The sequence below is a fragment of the Meleagris gallopavo genome, chromosome 4 (genome assembly GCF_000146605.3).
Source record: "Meleagris gallopavo isolate NT-WF06-2002-E0010 breed Aviagen turkey brand Nicholas breeding stock chromosome 4, Turkey_5.1, whole genome shotgun sequence".
NCBI classification, from domain to species: Eukaryota; Metazoa; Chordata; class Aves; order Galliformes; family Phasianidae; genus Meleagris; species Meleagris gallopavo.
The window spans coordinates 6,129,768-6,146,032 of record NC_015014.2 but is presented as its reverse complement, the minus strand read 5'-3'; the positions used below and the strand labels follow the sequence as shown (position 1 = coordinate 6,146,032).

At 34.8% G+C, this 16,265-nt stretch overlaps 1 long non-coding RNA gene across 1 annotated transcript in view; it reads right to left on the bottom strand.

The window, feature by feature from the left end:
• LOC116216533 overlaps window positions 1–16,001 on the bottom strand; it is a 20,444-nt gene extending 4,443 nt beyond the window's left edge. Inside the window, exons 1-3 of the long non-coding RNA XR_004159450.1 lie at window positions 15,906–16,001; window positions 14,496–14,632; window positions 10,911–11,003 (exon numbers count right to left, since the gene is read on the bottom strand). This is a non-coding gene — a long non-coding RNA (uncharacterized LOC116216533). The remainder of the gene's footprint in view (window positions 1–10,910; window positions 11,004–14,495; window positions 14,633–15,905) is intronic.
• Window positions 16,002–16,265: the final 264 nt, after the last annotated feature.

The window sequence follows — 16,265 nt, the reverse complement described above, 5'->3', positions numbered from 1 at the left end:
AAAAAAAGGAATCCAAAAAAACCCCAAGCATTCAGAAGATCTCAGACACCAAAATCTTACAAGAACCAGGTTCGAGCAGTGGAGCAGTGTCAGTTGGAGTACATTACCTGTGAAGCTTTGGAAGTCTAAACTTAGACAGCCAGGGGCATAAAGATTGGGCCCATTTTAAGTGAGCTGAACAGTCACAGTGCTGAATGGGAAGGGAGTAACACAGGAGCAGATTACACTGAGAAACATCTCTGTTAGACCATTGAAGTGACCTTCTTGCCACTATTCACCTTTTCTCAGTGCTTTCCTTTTCTGAGATCATTGGAAACTTGTAGCATCTGATTTGCTCTGTTACTTAATGGATGGGCTATACTGGCAATGATTATGGTTGGAGTACCATTCTTGGCTGTTGTGCCAGAAAAAGGGCAATTCTTCTCTCACCTTCTATAGTGCTTTTAATTTTTTTTTCAGAAACCTCCATTACTGCTATTACATAAATAAATTTTACCCAGAGAATTGTATAAACAATATTTTGAGATTTTAAAATAGTCTGCCATTTTAGTCCTTTGTATTTTGCAAGATGGAAGAAAAGAAAACAATTTGGTCTTTATCTCCTGTAGAGAGAAATAAAGTCAGATCTCCTTTGTCTTGAGCTGGTGATCAAAATATTTTCCAATAATACTTAAAATGAACTTTTTTCCTTCCCGTGGTGTTTTTCTAGTTAGGATGAGGCCAGTTTAGTCATTCAGTGTCACAGAATGTGTAGTATGTATACAGCCCTTGTGTTCTGCTCTCACATGGATGGAATTAATTGCTGACTGGCCATAGGGTTGCACTTCTCAGGTTTACAGAGTGCCCAGTGGTCAGGCATATGTCTGTATCTATCCTTCCTAGCTAATTTCCTCAACATCTTATGTGGTATTTTTGGGTTATTATTCTGAGGTACTTAACTATCTTGCCATCTGTACTGACACAGTAGACAGTGCAATTTTAAGGGACTGCAATAATTGAGTTGGGGGAATTAATTAAGGTACTTCAGATTTTGCCCTGGGCCTGCCAACCAACTGCCAGATTCAACTGACTTTTAATAAAATTGTTCTTTGTTAAGGCAATAATATACACTTTGCAATCAAACAATGTATCCAGTACACTATAACACAAAAGAAACAGCTTTCTGTTCTTATTCAGTCATACTCATCAAAGATCAGATGATAAGACTCTAGTCTTACATTTGTAAACAAATGAAATAAATCTCATCCATCATTAGAAGTATTAACCTCTCTTGATAAAGTTATCACATCCTTGTAGAAAAGCTATTTATTACTACGTCTACATTTTAGTAGAATTTATAGAATAGATTAGTAGAAAATATAACTAGCCTCAGATTTACATATTGCAATATTCTCCAGCATTTTTCTTTTGCTTATCTAGTCCCTTCATTTTACTAATTTCCTGCTAAGCTTCTTTCATCTATCCAGTTCAAATTGCAGGGAGACCAACAGAGAACCAAATCCATTCACTTTACATGTCTTGAGGCCAAACATCTGCCTGAATGGGATGCAAAATATGTTGAAAAATTGTGGTTTGTTGCTCATGACTTGTTTTTCTGCTCTTCAGATGCCTGCAATGCGTTTCATTAAAACTCACTAAAATGAATTTTAAAGGATGCATCTTAGAGGCATTAGGCACACTGCTTCATTTAGAGTAAATTCTCTTAGGAATCAGGAAGTACAAAAAGCCAGCAAAAGGGCTAGACTGTTTCTCTAAATGAAAGGTCACATAAATGTATAGAGCCTCTTATCTTTAAAAATCAAAGATAGACTGTATTCATGGAAGGTTATTATAAGAAATAAATTATTTCTTTGACTCAGCCTTCAGTTACAAATAACCTGTTATGGCACATACAAGAAGATTAACAGATGCATGGGTTACAGCTAGATCTTAATAATAACAGACATCATCTGTATCACAGCCTTCAGGGAAAGACTGCCTGTTGACATTGTATTTGGATCTTCTGTTACAGTTAAATCTATCTGGAGAGTATGTGAAAAATACTAAAACAACAACAAAATGAATATACTAACTGCTATGGAAGTTTTGCTTGTTTATTTTTCACCTGAATCTAAAACAGTAGACCATCCTATTCCTTTAAGTTAACCTTAATGTATGTTTTATTAGCAGTGGTGAGCAGCTCAGCTCTGAGTTCCCTTTCTTGACTATTCTGCCTGGTTGTGCCAGGGGAAGCATACAGTCATGCAAGTAACAAAATTCTCAAACTTTTCTTCAATCAAAATCAAATTAATTTCACCAGGAAGACAAGAATTATTTCAAAAACTATGCACTTTCCCTTTGTTTTGCAAGGCAAGTCAGCTGGACTGTTACACAAACATTAACAAGATCAGACTTCAAAGAGGAATCATTATGAAGACTTCTGCTCATTTCCACTTTCCTTAAATATGTGTATTTTACAAAGACATCAGGCTTTTTGAAGAACTATGAACAGGTTCACTGACTGGAGTATAGTAAACTTAGTCAGATCTATTATTTTTAGTTAATTCGTTAATATTCAGTAGTAATTTTCCTCTGCATTCAAATACACCAAATCTAAAAGAAAGTGAAATGCAGAAGTTGATCAGATGCGGTAAACTTTAAATAGAAGCTTTGCAGAACATATGAACAATTGAAGTAATAAAAATTTATAAAGCATGTAGTCACCGTACTATAGAAAAGTGTGAAGACACTCTTGAATCCTCTTCTGGAAAAAACAAAAAAACGAACAAAACAAAAAAAAAACCAAACTAATATTAAAAATTATATCTAAGCAATGAAACATAATTTAGGATATTATGCCACAGTGAGTTCAAAGCCAGTGTGCTTTTAAACTTATTCCTTTTTGACAAGAGTGTTCAAGGCTGTTTTTCTGTTGCCTGATGAACTAGCTAAGAAAAATACTGTAATGCTATGTACACATTTCAGAGCCTACATTTCTCCTTTCATTTTGGAATGGCTTTTTCACAGTGTGCTTGTAAATAACAGAATGGGATGAAATGACAAAACAGTTTGCAAGATTATTACAGGCTAAGGGAGGAGAAAGAATGGCTATCTTACATATATCCTATGGTTCACGTTGCTGCCAATCACTCCTACATCTCAGCATGATCTCTGATTTCTTTTAACACAAATTCTGTTTTGAAAGTATAAATTTCAATTAAGATATAGAGTTTTCTTAGTAGTAACATACATTTAAATAGTACCAATGCACATCTGCAAAAATAAGTAGATGAAACACATAACGAAGCCTAGAAAAGCCATATTTTTAAGTGCTATTTGATTTCATAATCAAGCTTCTCAGTTTTGTTCTGTGCCTGTCAAAATAGACTCTTAAGTGCACTTGTTATTGATTCAATTGATTCTATTGCTTATTTCATGTCCAACTGTACTTGAATGCGTCAGACTTGATATCATTTTCATCACTCCTACTTGCTACGCTGTAGTAAGAATAGCAAGCATACTGAACACTACAAGGTATTTTTAAAATCATTTTGCATGGGGATCAGAGTAAAAATAATACAATCACATCTAAGCTGATTATAATTTATGGATCTGTTAGTTTCTGGTGAAAATGTTGGCATTTGCAATATATTTCATGTTCAGCTTATTTTAATGTTGTATTTGGTAAGCATATAACATTCATTTCAACTAATTATATGTAATAAAATCACTAGAATTTGCTTTAAACTTTTGTTTATGAGTAAAGGTAAGCTTATAATATATATTGAAATATTTTGGAAACAAAACAATCTGGTATGGAAGATAATACATCTAGAAAAAGAACTATCCATGTTTTTCATTAAAGAGAGAGATATATGTAATATATATATACATGATTTGTGCAGTAAAGTTTCTATTAGTATAAACTTTAAAATAACAAATAGACAAGTAGTAGCCAAGGTAGTTCACTCAACTCTGACAGCATTTTAACAGTAATTTCTCTTGATAATTTTAATCTTAACAATATAATTATGTTTCGAAATATATAGTAGTATATGTCCAGACAGCAAGGTAATATAGCAGAACTCAGACATAAGATACACTCCCATACCTGAATTACTTCACAACGGTCTGTACTGTTATGAACAGGAACATTTTCAAATCCAAATTAAGGACCGGTGTGTAAGACGTACTCTACAATCTCAAGTAAAACAAAACAAAACAAAACAAAACAAAAGCAAGCAAAAAAACCACCATCACCACCAACAAATCCCTATTCCCATTACAGAAAGGAAACTGAGCACATAGTATGAGTTGTTGACCTAGATATTGGGAACTTGTAAGGTGCAATCAAGAAGGTAATTACATAGTCTGCGTGAGATGAATGATGTGCAATATATTGGGGACCGTGAAAAGAAAGCAGGGTCCTATGGGATATTATTCTCCCTTATAAAAAATTATTAGAGAAAGAGTGAAATGTAATCAGACCTGGGCTTCTCAGATGGTTGCACTGGGAAGTGAGAATAGCCATAGCTTTCTCCAAGGGCAAAACACAGAGTAAAAAAGAGTGAACCGTGTACAAGGGGAACATGTTGAATGGGGTGCTGGCCCTGGCCATGTAATTTGTTGGTAACCACAAACATTGTAAGAATCTTGATGCAATTAGATGATGTCATGTACTTCTAGCTACTAAAATAAACAATCAAACAAGAAAAAAACAACAAAATAACCCTAGGCCCTTCAAATTTCAAATGCTAGATAGCTTTCTAAGGAAATAAAGGTTATAAATAGTTTAAAATACCATTTTTAAAAGGTTGGTCTTTTTTCTGTTTCATATGTATACATAAGATTACAAGGCAAAATGATAACAGAGGCTATAGAGAATGAAAAAAACATCACTTTCTATTTGCTCTGAGTGTCTTCACCTTGTAATAAAGAATATTGGACACAATTGCAATGTAACTTCATTTGAAGATAACCGCAGGCACTTTTTATCTATCTTGTTTGTGACTTCAGTCTGGTTATGGGAAATTCATCCACATTTTACCTCAAAGAACCTGCTAATTTGGATCCAGAAGGAATATAAATTGTATCATTATTCCCTTTATAACATTTACACAGTGGATAGCATCCAGAGTGCAGTGAAGAACAATGACAAGGGTTCCCATTCTTTAAAAGTGATTTTTTTTTCACTTCAAAATAGCATTTTAAGTGTAAACGATAGAAAGGTGAATAAGGCCAATGATCAGTACAGAAATAGATATATTTTTGTTAGGAAGCTTCAAAAATCAAACAAGACAATACCTAACCACCTGCTACTGATGATGCAGCAGTGATAATTGTATAACTCACATGTATTTTTTTTCAAATCTCTGTTGCAAGGTCTCAGAACACTGGAGGGCATCTTTGTTTTCTAGTTTTTAAATTTAATTGAATGAGCACATAAAAAGATAGCAAGCTGTCCTTTAGGAAACTCATAGTTACTTCAAGTTGTCATGAATTTTCCTTTGGATACACAAATCCAGAACACTCTTACAGGTCCTCACCTTAATCTAGGGTGGTGTGACTAACTTAAATCCCTTAATGTTCATTTTAAGGTACAAAACTCTACATTAGCTAACATTTAACAGATTGTACTACCTGTTATTTCAAGCATTGATGCAAACCAGGATACTGCTTAAAAACAAGAAATGGGATTAGATCCTGTTATGTGTAGTTTGTATACCTATGTAGCAAATTCTGATAATTTCACAATTATCAAGAATCTAGCTCTTACCAATTTGGCCAGCCAAATAATATATAGTCGCCTGGCTCAGTAAATGAATTTAGGAAACTTACAGAAACTAATCTTAATGACTAAATTGTGCCTTCTTTGCGTTAACACACACAAAGATTCAGAAATATCAATTTATAACAATATTTGTACTTTTGCATAACTCCTGATCACTCTTCTCTGAAACATTTCTAGAGCAGAGGTGACGCATAAGTGGGGAGGCAGTGAAAAAGCTTCAGCTAGCATTAATTTTATAGCTCTATGAAATATGTAAATGTACAGGGGACATCAGAATAAGAGCAGTAATTCTGAATATTCTAAATACTTATAAAGCTGAAATTCTGGAGGTTTCGGACCACTGTATAAAATATCAGACTAAGCTGTCATAGTTCCATTGAAGTCAACTCTGAGTTTTATCTGGGCGTCATGTAGTCCGGCATGTTGTAGTCGCATGCAAAATTTTATACATAATTTATCATTTTATATTTCTCATATTTTTCCCTTTGTTTTTATGCTAACAAACAGCTCTTTGCTTTCTGCACATTCTGGTATGTGCTGGAATTTTTCACCATTCTACTCTGTGGATGAATGCATGCTTGCTTGTTTATGCTACACACACTTCAGTGTTACCTCCATTATCTTTATGAAACACATTCTTTTCTTTTTTTCCCCTCACTATGAGCAAATGTCCACCCTCTTAGCAGCTCCCTGGATCAGTGTTTGTTTGCTAATGAACTGAATGTGTTAAGCTAGATGAATAGCTTCCTCTGCTATCAGATCTTACTCTGGACCTTAATGACAGCTCCTTATCAGCAGTACCAATTACCAATGAATCCCCAATTCTATCTCCTTTGTCTGCCCACATTTCACAACACTTAGCCAGTTGTCACAGCATCCTAACAAAAGCCATTATTGACTTTTCACTTTTCTGATACATAATCTTCTCATGTCTCCTTTTCATAACAGCTTCTTTACACATTTGTTTCATCTTTGTGCATCATAATATGATAAATATGGTCACCACTGCCTTCTACCACAGCCTGTCCATTAGTGTCCCTACTGCATTCAGAGGCTAGAACAGTGCACCTCATGCAAATTACAGCAAACAATAAACTGAAGGTAAAAACTTTCTGGAAACTTTGATTATACATAAAACACAATTGTGATTTTGCTGTTAGTGAAATATTTAATGTTATAGACATATTATCGTGTGTATATGTATATATATATATAATGACATTGGAATTGGGAACTTAACTATTTCTAGTAAAAATATAACAATGCTACACATACTTTCTCCGATTTCTTAGCCCGGCACATGTATCCCTACAACTTCCTCACTTGGGTTTTTTGTTTTTTTCTCCTGAAAGTCTTTTGTAAGTTTAGCAACTCAAAGCTTACAGGTAAAAGACTTGGGAGAAACCAGATTAGTAAATAAAAATAAGGCTATTTTGTTTACATTTATTTTGAGGAACTATGGAACATCTACCTAAGATTATTTTTTCCAGAGTAAATTTATTTAGCAGTAAAATAAACAAACAAACAAAAAAAAAAACCCTACCATCCTGTGGTATAGGCATAAGAGGAAAAAAAAGAGTTGAACATAAGGAGTCCCATATGCAGTTCCATATATTCCAGTAATTTCTTTGTGATTTGCACCAAGTAAAATTCAATAGTTTCTAAAATTTTTGAAATAATATTTGTCTAAGGTGCTTTGTCCTGCATCTTTCCTCAAATGGCTATGTCAATATAAAACATGTTTTGTTTTGTTAGGAGTAAGTGTTAATCTGCTTTGGGGTAGGAAGGCCCTACATAGGGTTCTGAACAGATTGAATCAATGGGCTGAGGCCACTGGAATGAAGTTCAACAAGACCAAGTGCCAGGTCCTGCACTTTGGCCACAACAATATTAGGCAATACTGCAGGCTTGGGGCAGAGAGGCTGGAACACTGTGTAGAGGAAATGGACCTGGGGGTATTGGTCCATGCTTGGCTGAACATGAGCCAGCAGTGTGCCCAGGTGGCCAGGAATGCCAATGGCATCTTGGCTCATATCAGAAATAGCATTGTCAGCAGGAGCAAGGAAGTGATCATCCCTCTGTCTCAGCACCTCGAGTACTGCATTATCGTGGGGCCACCACTGCAAGAAAGACATCGAGGTCCTAGAGAACATCCAGAGAAGGACCGTGAATCTGGTGAGGGGCCTGATGAGGAGTAGCTGAGGGAACTGAGATTATTTAGTCTGGAGAACTGGAGGCTCAGGTGTCACCTAATCACTCTCTGCAACTATCTGAAAGGAGGCTGCGACAAGGCAGCGGTTGGCCTCTTTTCCCATGTAACTAGGGATAGAACACCAGGGAATGTCTTCATGTTGTATCAGGGAAGATTTAGGTTGGCTGGGTTGACTGTTGGGAAACATTTCTACTCTGAAAGTGTGGTCAGGTGCTGGAATGAGTTGCCCAGGGAGCTGACTGAGTCACTGTCCCTGGATGTGCTCAAGAAAAATTAGATGTTGTACTGAGTTGACATGGTTCATTGGGAAATATTGGTGATAGGTGGATGGTTGGACTGGGTGATCATGGAGGTCTTTTCCAGCCTTGGTCATTTTCTATGATTGTTTAAGAAGATGATTGCTACAGAAATGTTTCCTGGACCCTATTTATCCACAAGAAGCAGACGGTTGTTTAATACATAAAACATACGAAACTGTCTCAGACTGTACTTTCAGGTTATGCTCAGTTTGCAGGCTCTTTAAATTAAAATGTTATTATAAAAGCCTTTAGATCTTTCTCTTCTTATCTTTTTTGCATCAACAGCAGGTACTTGTTAGTGAAAAAGAAAACAGAAATTTAAAGTTTATGCTGTCTGGCATCTCATTTTGTTTTTAACAGCATCACCCAGACCCAGGTGATAAAAATCTAGATCAAATCATTAGAAGTCATTGCTGTGTTTTGTTTGTTTGTTTGTTTCAAATTAAATATAAAGCAAAGATTTAGAGCAACAACAAAAAAGTATTAAAACAAGGATAGCAAAGAGAGATCACGCAGAGACCTTCCCATTGAAAAAATATCACATAAATCAGCCATTCATCTAAATTAAATCTACATTTTGCAATATATATATATATATATATAACCCATTGTATATAACCCATTGCTTTGCAAGCATTTCTCCAGATAGAACTGGTATTTGCAAAATGCCTGATCTATATAAAGCAATGCTTAAGGCAGTGACAGTAGTGCAAGCACACACAGCATATGTACTAGATGGAGCACAAAGGTATCAGCACAGCTCAGACGGCTCAAACTACAGTGGATTGGGCTTTAGTGAACCTAGTCTTAGGTCAACATTACAACACCTTAAGAGAACATGGGAACATTGAGGGGGACACATGGTAGCTACTGCTATGCATATCTGATACACATCGTCTCATCAGGAAAGGCAGGAAAGTCCCTATTTAGACAACTGGAAGGAGCTTTGCATGCAACTCTGCAGCTTTGTGACAGACAGGGTCTCATGCTGGAAATAAATGAAAAGATTATTTGACTCAAGGTCACAGGCAAACTGAGGATACAAGAAAAGTAAGGACTAAAAATGCTCTCATGAAAAATGTGCTTATAGGCTACTTTCTTGTGAAGAAGTACTCTGCTTTCCTTTAGGAGTAACGGGATTAACCAACCACGCACTTCATTCTTCCCTAGCATACATAACTAGGATAGAAAGAATAGGAAGCACTGAATGTATGCTGTGAGCTAGAAACAGGGAAAAAAATTAGGACTGACCACACTCTTCATTAAGGTATGCACCCAGAATGAAAAGAGTAGAGGTTTGATTCAAGATTGTGCATAATTCATATAATTCATGGATACAGACATGGAGTGGGTTTTTTTTTGTTGTTTTGTTTTTTGTTTTTTGTTTTTTTTGTTTGTTTGGTGGTATTTTTTGTTTTGTTTGTTTGGAGGAAGAGAGGAATACGGAAAGAATTCTTCCTCTTTTAGGGGCTCAGGCAGTCATCATTGCAAATGTGCTTTCAGATAAGTTTTTACCACACCCTTCATTGTCACACCCCATCACTCAAATCTGACCTTTAAGTTGAGCCTACAAACCCACTCAAGACACAGTTCCAAATAGATGTGTTATCCTCTGGGGCTGAGTCAATACAAAAACAAAAAAAACAAAAGTATTCTTTAGCGGAGACAGATTTTCTACTAAGAAATATTTTATTCATGAACTTTTCTTTCTAAGAGAAGCTAAAATAATTCTTACTAAAAGAAAAAAAAATCTTACAGGCCCACAGTTACCAGAAAGAATTCCTATCAAGTTATACAATTGTTCTACAAATGAAAATAAAAAAGAAAAAGAAAAAAGAAAAAATCCTGACCGTCAGACCTGTAGAATGACAAATGTTAATGCCACAGATTAGGTGCCTCTCAGCTGAAATCTGCTTGAAAAAAAATTATTCAGAATGTTTTTTACCACTAGAAGTGTAGTAGAATGGCAACATCATCTACCAATGCAAATGGATGCCTAACTTTCTGTCATTTACCCAGATAAAAAAAAAACAACCTTGTGTTTAAATCAATGCATGTAAACATGATCTGGGTGGTTACGAATTCTATTTCTCCTAATATAGTAAATTTCTGCTGTTGCTACAAAGGAAGCACCTTTATGTACATTTGAAATTACGTGGGGGTTTTTTGCACATCACTCAGTGTAAACAGTTATCAATCTATCAGATGATGTTTCTTGTACTCTGTTCCAATAACTGCAGTGTAAATTTTAGTTCTCAAGAAAACATTGGCCTGCTCTGTCTCTGGTCACAACAATTTCTGGTCCATTAGTGAAAACAACAAATATATCCTGCAGCAGATAAATTACTCAGCAACATCAGATAACATGGTGGATACCACAGGAATTTGACTGTTGGAGTATGGGAAAGCTTTCCTTCTCTATTTTTTTCCACTGTCTGGAATAGTCTATTCGAATGTTACTGAGACTATCAGCGCTGACGACCTCCCAAACAACTTAGGCATTTAAGTTGCAAATAGCATTTCTGATGTATGTCTGTTTGTGATGCATTATCATAAGTGCCTTGGATTTTCATGCAGAAATTACTTTGATATCTATGATTGTGTTTCTACCTAGTTGTTCTTGAATTACCTGAGCAATAGCCAGCTAATAATAAAAGCCATTCCTGGAGCTCCTCTTCTGCTTGTATAATCCTGGATTAGCATGCAGAGTCCAAAGACAGCACTGGTTTGAGAGACAGAGAAAATGCTATGAGTTTCAGAAGATGCAAGCATACACCTCCCATGACGTGTTTCACCCAGAAAAATAAAGACTTTCTCATCCATTTTGGACAAAATACTTATATGAAAAGGAAGTCACTGCATACAAATCAAGTATGCATAACTACAAGACCTCTCTTCTGCTTCTCAGTACTGGTTTTCCTATTCTATTTTCAGTTTTTGGTTATTGGTTTTGGTTATTAGGATCAATTGGACCCAATTAAAATATTAAAGAATATGTAGCAATGAGCCATTTTAACACAAACTTGGTTTTTTTATTACGCTTCTGTTGAAGCCCATGTTCCAACTGTATTAAAACAGAATAATTCTATAGTTAATAGCTAATAGGAAGAGGAGCATAATTTCGACAAGATTTGCCTATTTGAAGAAATACTTCAATGCTGAGTTCATACTTACTGAATTGAAAGCTATTTTTTTTTCCCTTTATGTTTTATTCATGAGATCCCCTTTTGCTTTTTCAGTTTAAATAAAGAACTGTGATTATCTGTAAAACTGATTGCTTAAAGTAATTAATCATTTTCCTTATGAAATTTCCTGGGTAAATTAAGGATCTTATAATTGAAGGGTTTTCTCTTGTGTAAATGGAGCATGCTGAGAGCCCAGATTGAAAAATAAATGCACTGCCCAGACCCGTAAAGCTGTTTCTTTTCTTTCAGTCTTTTGCTTGAACTAATAGCTGTATGACGACAGTACAATATTGTTACTAATTCACAGAAATATTTATATTTTTTAATAGTAATGATTTTCCAAAAGTAAAATGCTTCGGTATTTTTTAAAATTACTCTAACAATTTTACTTTTGTACTGAGAGTTCATTTTCAGCATTCAGGCTGACATTAAACATGGAATATGAACTGTTGGTTTTTGGTAGGTGTTTTAGAAAACCTAATCTGCAGTTACAGTAGCTTGCTCAGGATGGTACCGATCTGCATAAAACAAGCTGGTACCACAACCAAAACTTCAGATTAGAGGCAGTCATTTAACCAAAATACTCCCAGTTTTCTCCAAGATCAAAGCCTGTACTGTGTAACATCAGATAATAATGTGGAAGGAAAAAGGTAGACTGTTAAAAAGCCCTAAAACATTAAAGATATATGTATGCATATGTGCACTCTAGCTTGATAAAAAATATATAAATATTGACACAAAATGAAAAGAGGACCAAAACTTTCCTGCTGCTTGAGCTCATTAAGGAAACAGAGTTCTCAATAAGAACATTATTGATCTTGATGAGGAGGAGTAGTGAGGAACATTAAACAATAAAAATTATGAAAATGGATAAGATTTTGAAAACTGTGTGAAGAAGTCAGAAGAAGGTAGGTAAACAAGAAGAAAAGGTAGTCAGTTTATTCATGCCCAATTGCAACAAATGCTTGTAATAGTAAAGGAATGCTTGGATTCAACTCCTATGGGAAAAGAAAAATATTATAAATTTAATAGAGATGGACAATTGTAATAAAATATTCTTAATACTAATTAAGTTCTAATACTAATTGAGTGAAAAAAAATCTATAGATGTCTCAAAAGAACTTAAACACCTAGTAAAAATTATAAAATTGCTAAAGGGCTTTACTTCTAATACATGCAGTTCTTATTTACATTGTTTTTCCTTGCTGCCAAAAACCATCAGCAGCTTTATTTCATTCAATAAAATATTGAAAGGCATATTAGAGGTCTAATTCCTACTAATTTCAATGAGAATTGCACCCCTTTTGGTATTCTGGGTTTGGGTACATTTGTCTCTGTTCTCATAAAGAAAATGAGAATAACATACCTTGATTTCATAGCACTTGTGAGAGTTTTAAATATTTCTAAGTCGCTCCGCAAAGGACATCTAAGTAAATGAATATTATAGATAACTTGAAAAATCATCACTATAAAAGTAAGAAATGGAACAATCTGTTACTGAAAAAGCAATAGAAAGAACATATATTACTGCAAGGTTTTTTTTTTTTCTTGATAAATCTGATGATAAAAGACTGAGAAATTTTTAGTATTAAGGCAAAAGTTTCATTAGAGAAAAGGCCAGTCAAAATATCCTAGCATGGACTCAGTATTTTAAGTTTCTTTTGTTCTGTTTACAAAATAAAGATAGATTTCCGTAATTTAAATGGAGAAGTATAAGAAGTTGCTATTTACATTATGCTGAAATATTTTTGATTATTAGAGAGCTACATCTTTATTCATACTACAAGCATAAAAAAAAACTTTATTAGTGTTCAACGTTATACCAGGTTGCATTCCCAAACTTGTAAAATGTCAATGTATTGTTTTTCTTGGAATCTTATAATTAATTCATCATCAGAATAGCTTTGGGTCTTCATTCTGATCCATTTTCTAAACAGTGTTACCAGGAAATTACGTTCTGTGCCTCTGTTTGTTTAAAGAATATCACTGCTGAATTTACAACAAGCAAACTAGTTAAAGGAAAGCCTTTGGGGGATTGTAGTAAATTAAAAATGAAAACACAATGAGAGGAATATGGAATTTACAACCAGAAAAAATCTCATAAAGGAGTGTACATTTCTAGATGTATATAAATCAAATCCAGCTTTTGCAAAAACTTACAAAATAATGTATAAATGGTTGCTGGATTCAAAGACTAGTAAGTTATATTACTACATCCTGCACACTCTTCCATCCTGTAAAAATGGGAGGCCCCTCAGCAGTAAGTGCAAGGATTTTGTTTGTTACTGCAATTAAATAACATGAAAAGTCAGAAATGGGCTTACCTCTAGTTATCAACAAAAGGCTTTGTCCAAATTCACTGAAGGCAATAATAATCTTTACAAATACGTCAGTGGCTTTCATTCAAAAATTCATTCAAAAAATTTTTATATAAAAATATTTTAGTGCAAATTATTGACAACTCCTTAATGTTTAATTGCAATGAAGCTGTGTACATTTGCAGTGGTGAAAAATGATCTCCCAAAATGAATGAGGAAAATGTATATAAATAAAAAGAAGCCAATAGGATCTCAGCAGATGTAAAATAAGTCCCTGTCCTTAAATTACATTAGAAATGTTACTCTATAAATCTTCTTAAAATGGAAAAATTTTGCACTGTCGACTTCCACTAGTAAATTTCATATCAGGAAAGAAGCAAAATAGTGAGGAAAAAGAAGATAAGTAAAACGAATCTATTCCTGTAGTGTACTGCACTACTTTTGATTCTATTCACCAGTTGATAGATTGTCTTATTGTAATAAAGACTAGGTTCCTGGTTCCAGTTCCACAGTACTCTTGTGAAACTTGAGTTGTAGTTGCAGTCAGCAGAGTTAGTGTAGTAGACTGGTCAGCTGGATGACAGTCAGTGCTTCAAAGGCATTACAAGTAAAAGAACATAACTGCTACAGGAGAAAGACACAACAGGGCAGTAGTTCACCAGTTACATACGATTTAAACATTTGGCTTTATATTTCAATCTTGTGCTGTACCAACGTCTCTGAAGTTTGCTTCCTTCAATTTTCCTCTCCTCCCTTCTACATCTTCTGATTTCAACTGCACAGTATGCTTCCCATTCTTTCCTTACTCTGTTGAACTTAAGAAGCAAGAGTAGAAAACCCTGTTGAGACTGAGGAAAATTGAAAGGATGTCAGTAGTCCCTTGAATCTTCTCTCAGATCTTCAGTTGCATGATCTATGAAGTTTGCTCAGGTGACAGTCAGGAAACTGCAGCCTCTGGCTCAGCACCCTCATATATGCTTTAAGAACTCTGAAGGAAAAAATTAATAGGACTATAGAACCAGAAGCAGCATGTCATAAAAGCAGCAACGTGCGGCGTATTGCAGGAGAGCTACTAACAGACACATGATGATTCTATAGATGGTAATGTAATACTTCCAAGTTTTTCATAGCAGATCTGCTGCTCCCATAAACTGTTTTGCAATTCTCAGTTGATCAAAAAACAAACAAACAAAACACTGTAATTTTTCTACATCACTTCTAGTTCATTTCAGGTCAGTTCAGTCTTCTCAGTGGCATTTTTTTCTGCTAATTCATAAGCTATAAGCAAAGTAAAGGTGCATTCCCACACAGGAAAGACAAATTAAAGATAGTTGCTCTCAACCATCTGTCTAGACCCCAACAGAAACCTGAAGAATCTCAAATGTTGTTTTACTTGAAGGATTTGTTAATATTTCCTAGGAAAAAAAAAATTATATATCCCAACTAATTCTTTTTATCTTGCCTTTTATTAGTGACAGCAACAGCAAATTTTTGACTGTGCTCAACTGCTTTTAAAGTCACAGAAAATTCCATTCAATCAGACAAATGTCTTAACAAAACAGTCTAACAAATTATTATATAAAAACAGAAAACAATTTATGTTAAGAAAATTGTAACCAGTCCTAAATGCATGGCCTTAAGATACTATTCTTGGTAAGTTCCACAGGCAAATTTGTGCCTTGTTTCTCACAGTTTGTGCTTTGAGCCTCTCAGGCTTCTGGTTGCTCCTTTCCCTGAGATCTACTTGGCCTGTGCATGCAGGGCACTGACAAATGCAGAGAATGTTTCTGGCAAAGAAAAATTTATTTGACAGCTGATGACTTAGGGGCAACTGTGATGTCTGATTTATGACCTTTATCATCATCTTTTATTTGGACACTTCTTCTGTCAGTATTGAAAGCATTTTTTCTTTTTCTTTTATCCTTCTCTTTACAGATTGCTCTGTACCTCCATATTTGACCTTACAGTCACTTTGTGCAATCTTGGATGGCATTCTGTCAGACCATCAAAAATTAGCCATTTCTTACCAAACTGACAGAAAACCCTAACAAAGCTTCAACTGCATCTTTTGGAACTTTTTTATTTCCAGGGTACAAACTAATGGAAATAGAAATTACTTACATCAACCACTCTTTTGGGGGCAAGTCCTTAAGATACATTCATTCTGTTGCTACAGAACTTCTGAGATGTTGTGGAATGTGGACATGGCACTGTAAGTATTCCTGTAAAAGACAGGATTTACTAATAACTATTTCAGTTAATTGAAAAAAAAAATCCAACAGATTCTTTCCTTTTTTTTTTTTTTTCCCTCTCACATGTTAAATAAGTACTTGGAATAATGTCATAGCTCAGTCACTTGTTACTGATGTAAGAATTGTTGGCCTACAGTGAGGAGTCACATTCGATAATCAGAATGGCCCTCTGAGAGCTGTGAATACACAGGCTTCTTCAACCTGAACTAATTCCTGCATGTGAGAAAAT